This window comes from Crocuta crocuta, unplaced genomic scaffold (genome assembly GCF_008692635.1).
Source record: "Crocuta crocuta isolate KB4526 unplaced genomic scaffold, BGI_CrCroc_1.0 scaffold228, whole genome shotgun sequence".
Taxonomy (NCBI): Eukaryota; Metazoa; Chordata; class Mammalia; order Carnivora; family Hyaenidae; genus Crocuta; species Crocuta crocuta.
In genome coordinates, this window is record NW_027532820.1 from 737,671 (window position 1) to 749,152 (window position 11,482).

Here is an 11,482-nt window from a genome sequence, read left to right on the forward strand (position 1 = left end):
GTCTTGAAATTAGGTAGTGTAAATCTTGCAATTTTGTTCTTCTTTTCCAAAATACTTTGGCTATTGCGGTTCTTTGGATTTCTATATGGAACTTAAGATCAGTCTGTCAATTTCTACCCAAAAAGGCTACTATGATTTTGATGCGGAGCAAACTTTTTATAATATTGAGTATTTCAATCCACGAACATAGTATTTCTCTACATTTATTTAGGTGTCTTTAATTTATCGCAGTAATGTTTCTTAAGTTTAAGTGTACATGTCTTGTACGTATTTTAATATAGCCCTATGTTTTTCATGTTTTTAGTATTATTGTAAATTGTACTGTTTAAGTTCCAATATTTGATGGTTTGTTTCTAGAATGTAGAAATACAGTTTGGATCCTGTAACTTTGCTAAACTCCACTATTAATTATGGTACTTTTTTTTTTTTGTAGAGGCCTAAGGATTTTCTATGTTTACAATCAAGTTAGCTATGAATAAAGACAGTTTTACTTCCTTTTTATCTGAATGTATTTTATTTCTTTTATTTATTTATTTTATTAACTAATTAATAAGGCAATATTAAATAGGATTGGTGAGAGTGGACATTCTTGTCTAATTCCTGATCTAAGGAGAAAAACAGTCAGAATTTCACCATTAAGAATGATCATAGGGCACCTGGCTGGCTCAGTCAGTAGAGCATGTGACCTTAGATTTAAGGGTGTTGGGTTTGAGCCCCATGTTGTGGGTAGACTTTACTTAAAAAGGAAAAGGTTTTAAAAAAATAAATGATCATAGCTATAAGTTGATCATAGATGGCCTTCATCACTTCAAAGACATTCCTTGCATTTCTTAGTTTTATGAGAGTTTTTGTCATGAATGGTTGTTGCATTTTTTAAAATGCTTCTTCTGCATCTATTTATCTGTGCTTCCTATCCTAGATCTAGGACTAAGATGAGAGAGTCCCAGTTTGAACAGCACTGAATCCACTGGCAGGCACTAAATGACATGGGAAAATAGAGTATTGGTGCATGTGGATACAGGCAGATTAAGATAGGCCACTCGGGTAGCAATACAAGAAAAGTTGAGAGGTGTCACAGAAAGGAAGTGAGATGATACCATAGCATAGATACATTTTAAATTTTCATGGAGAACCCTGGAGATAATCATCATGCCGTTGAAGTCCTGCTCTCTTACATTAATTCTTTCTTGAACAAGGAAGGCTACAAACAAGAATTTTACAATAAAATCATGCTCTAAGCTGTTTTGGGCAAATACACCCAGCAGCTATCTCGAAAGACTGAATCCTCATTCAGTTCACAACTATCTCTCAAGCCCACATCTCCCCAGTCAGACTCTCCAACCAGCATTGCTCATGGTGTGTTTATAGAGCACTATTTCAGAGGAAAGTTAACAGTTACACACACACACACACACACACATACACACACACACCAAACAACAACAAACAAATCAACAATGCTATAAGCTTGGGGGTCAATAGGCTAAACATATGTCCTTAAATAGAATTCAAAGAACCTCTGATATATAAATGAGCATACAAATTTCCAAAAGGGTGATACAGTATATGGCGTTTTCTGTATTGTTTAAGCTGGGAATAAAACTTCACTTCTTGGCTTCAATTCTGGTGGAGTCAAGTGATGTGGTAGAAATACTGCTAGACTTCAAGCCAGGAAACTTGGTTCAATGTCTAGCTCTTCTGATTCGTTGCTATGTCACTGGGGGTGCTTTCTTAAAATGTCTGAGGGGTACCTGGGTGGCTCAGTTGGTTAAGTGCTGACTCTTGATTTTGGCTCATGTCATGGTTCGTGAGTTTGAGCCCTATGTTGGGCTGTGTGTTGGGATTCTCTTTCTCTCCCTCCCTCTCTGCCTCTCTCTCTCAAAGTAAATAAATAAAAATTAAACAAAACATGTCTGAGAGGCACCCAGGTGGCTCAGTCAGTTAAGCATCTGACTTCAGCTCAAGTCATGATCTCACAGTTCGTGAGTCTGAGCCCTGCGTTGGGCTCTGTGCTGACAGCTCAGAGCCTGGAGCCTGCTTTGGATTCTGTGTCTCCCTCTCTCTCTGCTCTTCCCATGCTCACACTCTAAAAATAAACATAATTTTTTTTAAATATCTGAATCTCTGTTTCTTCATCAATATAAAGATAAGTCTCTACCTTACCTGTGGTGCTAGTCATAAACATTATATTAGTTACTGGATTGCTATCACCTGCTCAGTATCTAATGCCAAATGCACATGTATCTGAATTTCAAACTCCATCCTCTTAAAGAAAATTCAGATTTAAAAATCCATTGTGAATTGTATTAATTAGATTTTAAATGTTACATATAGTGATGGACCTAAAATTTTATAACCAATAAAGGGGATATGAGTTGGCATTATATAGAAGGTACTTAATGTATACAACAAATGTAATAAACCAGTATTCACCTTATAAAAATTATCAGGAATTCTAGTTTCTGTGTGAGGGACACAGTAACTCAAGCCTTTAGGAAAACAGGTTGTGAGTATAAAATAGACTAAAGACTGACCCATTCGGAGGAGAATATCAGAGCAATTGTAGCAAAACAGAAAAATATCAAAAGAAAGAGGGCACTTTGAAGCAGCATAGCAAAAGTAAAAGGACATTCCACCAAGTCAGGGTTCTTGCCTCATTTACTGGACACTTGACCTTGGGCATTTAACGAAGACTGACTTGCTTTAATTGTGAAATGGAAATGACACGTCTCCCGTCTGGAGTCAGGAGCTAGATCAGACTTTTTCCACTTCTTAGTTCTGTATTTTCTTTACACAACTTTAATTTTTGATCGTGGCCTCATTGTCCAAAATTGCTCCGTATTCAAAACAGCAACATAAGCACAAATACAAAATCCTGCTATTAATTGTGCATGTAATTGCTGAGATTACGTTCTGTGACTTAAAATTCTCTGACATTAATTCTAAAGCTCTCAATTTATTCGTTATTTCCACATAGTGTCTTATCTTGAACCTTAAGAGGAAGGCTTTAATCCTTCCAGCTTTAAACCAGGGCAGGAAGCCCTGTTTGGTGCTTTGGCGGCGCAGTGAACCCGAAAGGAGCACCACTAGGTGGCGCTGAAGACCCGGCTGTAGAAAGAAAATCGGGATAAACCCGCACAAGCGTTAATTTCCTCTGGGTCTATCGGCTGGCGTCAGGCTGCTATTTCCTTTATCGTCAGGGATCTCGGGGATGTCTTGGCTTGGATCTAATGCAAACAGTCCCTCTGCAGTGCTCAGCAGTTGGTAAAGGGGGTCTTGGGCTTGGCAATAGTATCTCCACGGGTTATTTACAAAATCATTAATGACCAGATCTTTCTGCCTCCTCCCAGAACCTTTCCTCAGTTCCCAGATCTGGGGCCTATCCTGTTTCTCCAGCCATTCATTCATTCATTCATTCATTCAGACATTTACTGCATGCTCTTACATGTCAGGCATACAGCCAGGAGTGATATGGTTTGAGAGATCCAGGACATTAGCACTTTTTTCCTCTAGCATTTTAGCGTTTTTCATTTTATCATTTTTTCATCAGCATTTTTTGGTAAATGCTATCAGCATCAAACCCAGGTCTGGTGCATCGGAGTGACTGCTCAGGCCCTGCACTGAGGGGACCAAGTTGCTGGAAGCTGAGCTGTGTTCCCAGGAGGGAGCAGAGGGCGAAATATCGGGCTTCTTGTATTTACAACCAGCCCATAACACGTTCCTCCTCCAGCACACACTTATCTGTACGACGGCAGTATAGCTTCTCTGCCCGCCCACCTGGATATCAAGCTGACTGCAGCACCTTCTTTTCCTCATTAATGGAGCTATCAATATTTATTTTAACTCTATTACCATGTAGTCTTTGGGTTTTTTTTTAAAGTAAAAATTCTAGGGAAATGAAAAGACTCTGTATGATAGCTGAATGATGGCAATATACCATCATACATTTGTCCAAACCCATAGGATATACACCAAGACTGAACCCTAATGTAAAATATGGACATTGAGCGATTGTAGTATATCAATATAGGCTTATCAATTCTAACAAATGTACCATTCTGGTGAGTGGTATTGATAGTGGGGAATAGTCTGCATGTGTCAGGGCAGGGAATATATTGGAAATCTCTATCTTCCTCTCAACCTTTCAATTTTGTTGCAAACTTAATAAAACTACTCTAAAAAATAAAATCTTTTTTAAAAAGTCTATTGAGAATTCATTTATAATGGAATAGTATTCAGCAATAAAGAGAAATGAGCTATCAATGAAAAGCCATGGAAGAATTTTATATGCATATTACTAAGAGAAACAAGCCAATCTGAAAAGAGTACATACTATATGATTCCAACCATATGACATATAGAAAAGACCAAGCTATGGAGACTATAAAAAGATCAGTGATTGTCAGGGGTTGGGGGCGAGGGAGGAAGAGATGAACAGGTACAGCAAAGGGGATTTTTAGGGCACTGGAACCATTCTGTACGATCCTCTAACAAGTGGATACCTGTCGTAACACATATAACATTTGTAAAAAATGTAACATTTGTCAAAACCCATATACCACATAAAGAATAAACCCTAATGTAAACTATAGACTTTAGTTAATAGTAATACATCAATATTGGCATATCAATTGTAACTAATTGATTCAAGAAGTTAACAAGAGAGGAAACTGCAGAGGGAGTAGGGTTTATAGGAACGCCTTATACTTTCTGTGCAATCTTGCTGTAAACCTAAAACTGTTCCCAAAAAATTGTCTATTAATTTTTTTAAAGTCTGTTTAGAAAGATCTCATATTTATAGAATGCTTTCCAATTTTCAGATCAATTCACTTGATTGTCACAAGAGCACTGTAAGACGTAGAGGATTGGTATTGTCCCATGTTTGCAGATATGTGGACATGAAGGGCAAAGGTATCAAGTGACTTCTCAAGTTCATGCGGCTAATTAAACAGCAAAGCAAGGACTTGAACCCATGTCTTCCTGTTGCAGATCCAGAGCACTTTTCTCTATATTCTAAGTACTTACAACCAAGGAAATTGATATCAATCCTCTATACCCTCCAGTGATTATTCTTTTTTTTCTCCCGGGGTTTTGAAGTCAAATTCAATAGAGATATACACTGTAAATTACAGTTCAAGATTTAGGTCTATGGCTATTTGATACAATGTAATACAAGGATTTCATGTGTGAAACAGCATCTTTAACTTTTTTCCTATCAATTATTTCCTCCAGTGTCTTTTGAAATCTTTGCTTCCTCTCCACTTTAAGGATAATCCATTAAAACAAGAATGAAAGTAGAGATGAGCTAGAGGAATCTGGGGACACTTTTATAGAATATGGCACTGAGGATGTGAGATTGTTCTCCTTAAAGAGCCACAGCAGCTTGGGATGGAAGGTGAGCCTTCTAGGAGGCATCACTGTCCCAGAGGAAATCAGCACCAACTGTCCAATTGCACAGAGCAAGTCTTTGATAGCGACACCTTGTGGTAGTGAGAATTAATAGCAGTAAAAGAGACCATAATTTGCTCTCTTGGGTATGGGGATCATACTGACTCCTCTGAAGAACATGCACACCTCCTCCAGAATTCCTTGGTGGGGGGGAGGGGGACTGAAAATTCCCAAGAGATGCATCTGCTTTCAGCTAAGTAATCATTTAGACATTTGAGCAATAAATTAGAAAAACAAAAGAGGAAAGACCCATGGAGGGGCAGAGAGAGAAGGTGGTCATCTACGAACCAAGGAGAGAGGCCTCAGGAGAAACCAAACCTGCCAGCACCTTAATTTCTGACTTCCAGCCTCCAGAACTGTGAGGAAATAATTTCTGTTGCTTAAGCCACCTGGTGTATGATATTTTGTTACAGCAGCCCTAACAATCCAATACAGGCATATGGTAGGCACTCAGTAAAGCTGAAGAGATAAATGAATCCTGCAATTAAAAATCCACAATTGGTAAATACTAGAAAGGATAAATAAATGTTGCTGAGAACAAATAATGACATGATCTGACCTAGTCTGGGACAATGTGGAAGGCTGATCGAAGGAAGTGATATTTAGGTTGAGGTCAGGAAGAAGGCATTAAAGGTCAGTAAAAAGCCTTCCACGCTCAGAAGGAAGCAACATGTGCAAAGGCCCCGAGGTGGTAAGGAAGAAAGTGTGGTTTTGGATTTGAAAGGCGGCACACAGAGAAGAGGGAGAGAGGTACTGAAGAGGCTGGTGAGGCAGGTCAGAGCCTGACCAGATAGGGCTTTCAGGCCATGTCGAGGAGCGTGGAGTCATGGCCATCCATTTTAAGTACGGAAATGATAGGAACATATTTTGTGGCAACAAGATCCCTCTGGCCACTGTGTGGAGACTGCGAGGTAGGGTGGGGTGGAGAGGGGTGGAGCAGGGATGGATGTGTGGAGACCAAGAGCCCACAGGAGGCAAAGTAGGACATCGTGGCTTGATCTAAGGTAAAGGAAGCAGAGGTGAAAGGGCAACTTTGAAAGATATTTAGAAAGATATGCAAAAAAGAAAACAGCTGGATCCTTACCCTCAGAAACCTTACTTTTTCTGAGCACGGAAAGCCATGGGGAAGGTAGGAGTGGCAGTAGGAAAGGGAAAGAATAAATAGGAAGACAAAGAAGTAGAACCTGGTCTAATACAACCTGAAAGTGTTAAAAAGGGATTTCTGATAATCTAATACTTGGGGGAAGATGAAAATCAGGAATGTCCTGCTAACACCACTGTTTGATTATCTTACAAAATCCCCTTTGTAGCACGGGAGCTGCAACGCATATTGGTTCACCACTGGAAATGATCATATTTTGCATTAATAGTTTGGGCTTTCAGCTCATCTTCATGCACTTTTGGATCTGATTTTTTTCTATTTGACAGATTGTACTCCTGGTTGCCTTTTAATTATTGAATTGCTGTTCTTTATCTGCAGCTTCTGACTAGTAACCTTATTATAACAATTGCCCAAGACTCAGAACTGAACAGTGCACAATAAAAATCCACAATAATGTAAATGCTTAAATTAAATAAAAACCTCCTAACAAGTAGCAGAGCATGCTGGAATGGATTGTATGAGTTACCGACCGTATGAATGATTTCTTTTGGAAGTTATATCAGCTAAAGAAAAGCATATTTTGATCTTAATATTCAATACCCAGGCCTAATACACTCATCACAGAGCCTCTGAGTAAAGTAGCCTCATGCAGAGATTATCAGCCTATAAATAACATCCTTATAGTCTGTTGGTATTTATGACTACTGTTTTTAAAAATAGTTGCTAGGGACTTTCATAGTAGTTGAATATTTCTTTGCACTGCCCCATACTCATACATGTTCGTAACTGTGCGTGTGTGTGTGTGTGTGTGTGTGTGTGTGTGTGTCTGTTGTAAGCTCACTAAATAGTCATACTGTGATACACAGGCTAGCATCTGCTCCTCTTTCTTATTTTTAAAGAAGAATAAGAAAAGAAAAAATCTCATAGAACATTAAAGAAAATCTCAATTTTGTGAGTCGAGAATGCAGAATGGTCTTACGGACAGAACTTGTTCTAAATTCCATTCCTCCTCTACCGCAATAGCAAAAAGAAATCACTTGTCTAGAGAGTTGATCAGGCACTTTACAAAAGAGGAGATCAAATGGCTCATAATCATATGGAAATCAGAGACACGCATGTTGAAATACAAATGAGATACCAAGACAGAATGGCTATAATTAAACAGACTGATGATACCAGGCAATGATGAAGGTCTGGAGCAAGGGGAACACCCCTACATACCTGGTGGGGGTATGACTGGTCCAACCATATTAGAAAACTGTTTGAAATATCTACAAAAGGCGAACATAGACATGCCCAATGTTTCTACCTATATCCCTAGTAGAATCCCATAGTAGAATAGGAATATACTATATTGTATTAATTTTCATTGTGTTAATTTTCTATTGCTGCCATGACAAATTACCATGAACTTAGTGGCTTAAAAACAAATTTATCATCTTAAGAACTTCAAAGAAAATTTCACTGTCATAGAAAATCTCCTGAGTGAATAAGTACATCACGAATTACCTATTACACCCTTATCTGCCCTTGGCTATGACAAAGGCCATAAAGAATGGGTCTTAAAGGGGAACTTCAGAAAATGGTATTCTGAAAGATATTTTCTTGTGGATCACACTTGACATCTCTCTGAAGGATCAGGTGCAAGTTTCCAGATATGGAGCATCTTTGCTAAGTGTCTCTTTCCATTTCCTGGGGGAAGGAGTGGTCTTTATTGCTGTCCTTATTACTATGCATTCTTATGCTGTATTATTTTTAAAGAGTAAAACCTTTAAACACTTTTTTAATGAAAGAAGATTTTACTTGAAAGATGGATCATACATAGTATCATTTCAATGAGTTAAGCATACAGCAATTTCCATATGCTCCTACACTTAAGTTTACAGACACTTATATCCTAATGAAAGATGTTACCTGAAACAATGATTGCACACAGCATAGTTTCAGTGAGTTAAGCACAAGGCTATTCCCATACAACATTATTATTAGCCCAATAATATGGGCTAATTCCATATTATTACGATTTTAATAATAAAAAGCAATGACCCTCTCTCACCTCCCTCTGCCAGATCTGGTCTGATATTCCAGAGCCTGCAGGGGACTGTCTATTGCTTGAGAGATACTCAGCAGGAGATGGGCTGAGCACATGGATAAACTCCCAACATCAGAGGCCAACCTCTTCCTAATTTCTCTTGGGGCCACATCTTCTCATGAAGTCCATCAGGTTAGGAGTTCTCACCTTCTACCCCCAACAAGAAGACACTTAACAAATTCTATCAGTGGTGTTTTGTTTGTTTGTTTTTTACTTGAATGAGATCTAAAAATTCCATCACATGAAAAAAAAATGCCATCCCATGATTTGAAACCACAGAAAATAATAGTAATGGGGGAAGTGGCCATGATACTATTGTTGGCTTCAATCTTTTGCATTCAGTGTCAATGCCTGCCTGTGGGTTGCATTTGCTTTGCTTACAATATGTCATTGCAGTCAGCTAAACCATGGCGGAATGGAAGAGAATTCCTGGTGAATTTTAGTTGACATGCAAGTGGGAGGCCTGTGCTGCTTGCTAACTGTCTGACAGGTGTATAATGTTGTAGAGGTGAGAGTCGCTAGGTAGCAATGACCTGCACCACAGAGACAGAGATTGTTTCTGAGCAACTGGGAGGGATTTCCCCCTCCCAAATGCTAATTAGCCTGTAAGAGCAAAAGATCAGATGAGAATAATAGTACTCGATGCCTCTTGTTTCCAAGGCTGTGATTGAAGGGAATGGTTGTCAACCTATTTCCTTTGAAGCACAAAAAAACCTTTAAATACTTTCTTTTAAAATGGATTATCTTATAGTTCTGCAGTTCAGAAGTTCGAAAAGGCTCTCCTGGGCTAAAATGAAGGTTTCAGCAAGGCTGTGTTCTTCCTGGAGACTCTAGGGAAGAATCCTTGACCATGTCAGCCTCTAGAGGCTGTCCATAGTCCTGGGTGGATGGTCCTAAATCCAGCAACAGTGGGCGAATTCTCACAGCGGATCTCTCTGACCTTCTCTTTTGCCCCCTCTTCCCCATGTAAGGACTCTTGTGGTTACACTGGGCCCAGCCAGATCTTCTAGGATAACCACCTTTCTGTCTTAAGCTGATTAGCAAATTTACTTTCATTTGCCACCTTACTTCCCCTTTGCCATGAAATGTAACCTATTCATAAGTTCTGGGGATCTGGATGTAGACATCTTTGGGAGACTATTATTCTGTCTTCCACAATGGCCAACAGCCATGCACGCATGTGTGCATCAAAAGACACATATAAGGATGTTAGAGTAGTGTTGTCTTTATTGGCCAAAAGCTGGAAATAGCCCAAAGGTACATCCACAGTAGAACGGATTGTTATATATTGTATATTGTGGTGTGTTCATTAAACAGAATCCTTTACAGCAATGAAATAAATGAGTCACAACTTCATGCTACAGCTTAAATGGACCTCACATAATGTTAATCAAGAAGCCAGACACAAAATAAAACATATGGCAGGATTCCATTTATGCAGAGTTTAAAAATAGGCAAACCTGCCAATTATACCTCAATAAAGTTGATAAAAAAAACAACAACCCAACAATAGACAAATGGTGCTAGAAGTCAAGGTAGTGACTAGATTTAAGAAAGACAAGGAAAGGTAATGACAGTGAAGGACTGGGCCTTCTGGATGCTTCCGGACGCTTCTGAATGTTTCTAGGTCATTGTTCTCATTCTTGATCTTATGGTTACATGACTGTGTTCATTTTATGAAAATTCCTTGAGCTGTACAGGTAAGATTAGCATGTTTTTCATATCTGTGTCAATAAAAAGGTTTAAGAAAATGGTTCCATTCCTTATTAAATATTTTTTACCTATTGTTCTCGCCTGTCATGGGGCAGCCCTGCGGAGAGGTCCACATGGTGGAGATTTGAAGCATGTGATCTATGACGCCTGGCAACAGCCACACCACTGAGTTTCCAAGGGGCCCTCTGAGCTTTCAGGTAAGACTTCAGCCTGCAGGAGACATTGTGTCTGAGGCAGCAGCTAAACCACTCCCAGAGTCCTGACCTGCAGGAATCGTGACATAATAGATGTTTGCTGTTTTACATCACTAAGTGTTGGGGATCACTGGTTACTTGGCAATGGATCCCCAATACAGGAACCATGAGGTACAATTCAGCCTTAGCAGAGATCTGTGGGAGAGGCCAGGCTTGTATAGTTCACACCCCCTCGTGAGCACAAGTGCAGTGCTGAGTGGAAAGTCAGCTCCTTGAAGGCAATGCCCCTCATGGAATGTAAGGGACAGGTTTAGTGTGCAATCCACATTTGTTGGTCAAAGAGCAACAATACCTTAGTGACAAAAAAAAGACAGAAAATAGTCACTGTGCGTCACAACAGCCATTTCTAGACATCCTGTCACAAACATTGGTAGCAGAAGATAAAGCTTCTGTTGGCTAAGATTCCTACATGACACAGATATGCATGCCAGGGCATGGATTCCTTTCCTGTGAGACTTCAAATGAACTCTTCTTTTCCTTCCATTACAGCAACCAGTGGTCCCCTATTCAACCCCTGTCATGGATACGGAAGACTTTCTTGAAACAGCTGTCTGGAGGAACGTCTCCCGAGTGAGGGGAACAAGTGAGTTCTGGGAAGCCACACCTTCCCTCACCTGCTCCAAGTCTGGCCCATTAAGTCAAGTAACTGAGATCTGCCATCAGCTGCCACATCTTCCCAGTTGCACCACTGACAAACCATCACTAAGGGGTGTGAAACCTCCTCCAGGCCAACTTGTTCAAAGATTTTGTGGGTATATGTCACTGAACCCAGCCACATGCTTTCACAAGCATGTCTCCAATCACATGATATGTACCACAGCACCCCCAACTAGCTGGCTAGCTTATTAAAGATGGGTATTTTGCCTCATGCAT

General features: G+C 39.6%; 1 protein-coding gene across 1 annotated transcript in view; it reads right to left on the bottom strand.

Annotated features, from left to right (window-relative positions):
* Window positions 1–10,570, bottom strand: part of AGK (acylglycerol kinase) — a 103,978-nt gene extending 93,408 nt beyond the window's left edge. The window contains exon 1 of the mRNA XM_077781045.1: window positions 10,424–10,570. The gene's annotated coding sequence lies outside the window, so the exon portion shown is untranslated. The remainder of the gene's footprint in view (window positions 1–10,423) is intronic.
* Window positions 10,571–11,482: the final 912 nt, after the last annotated feature.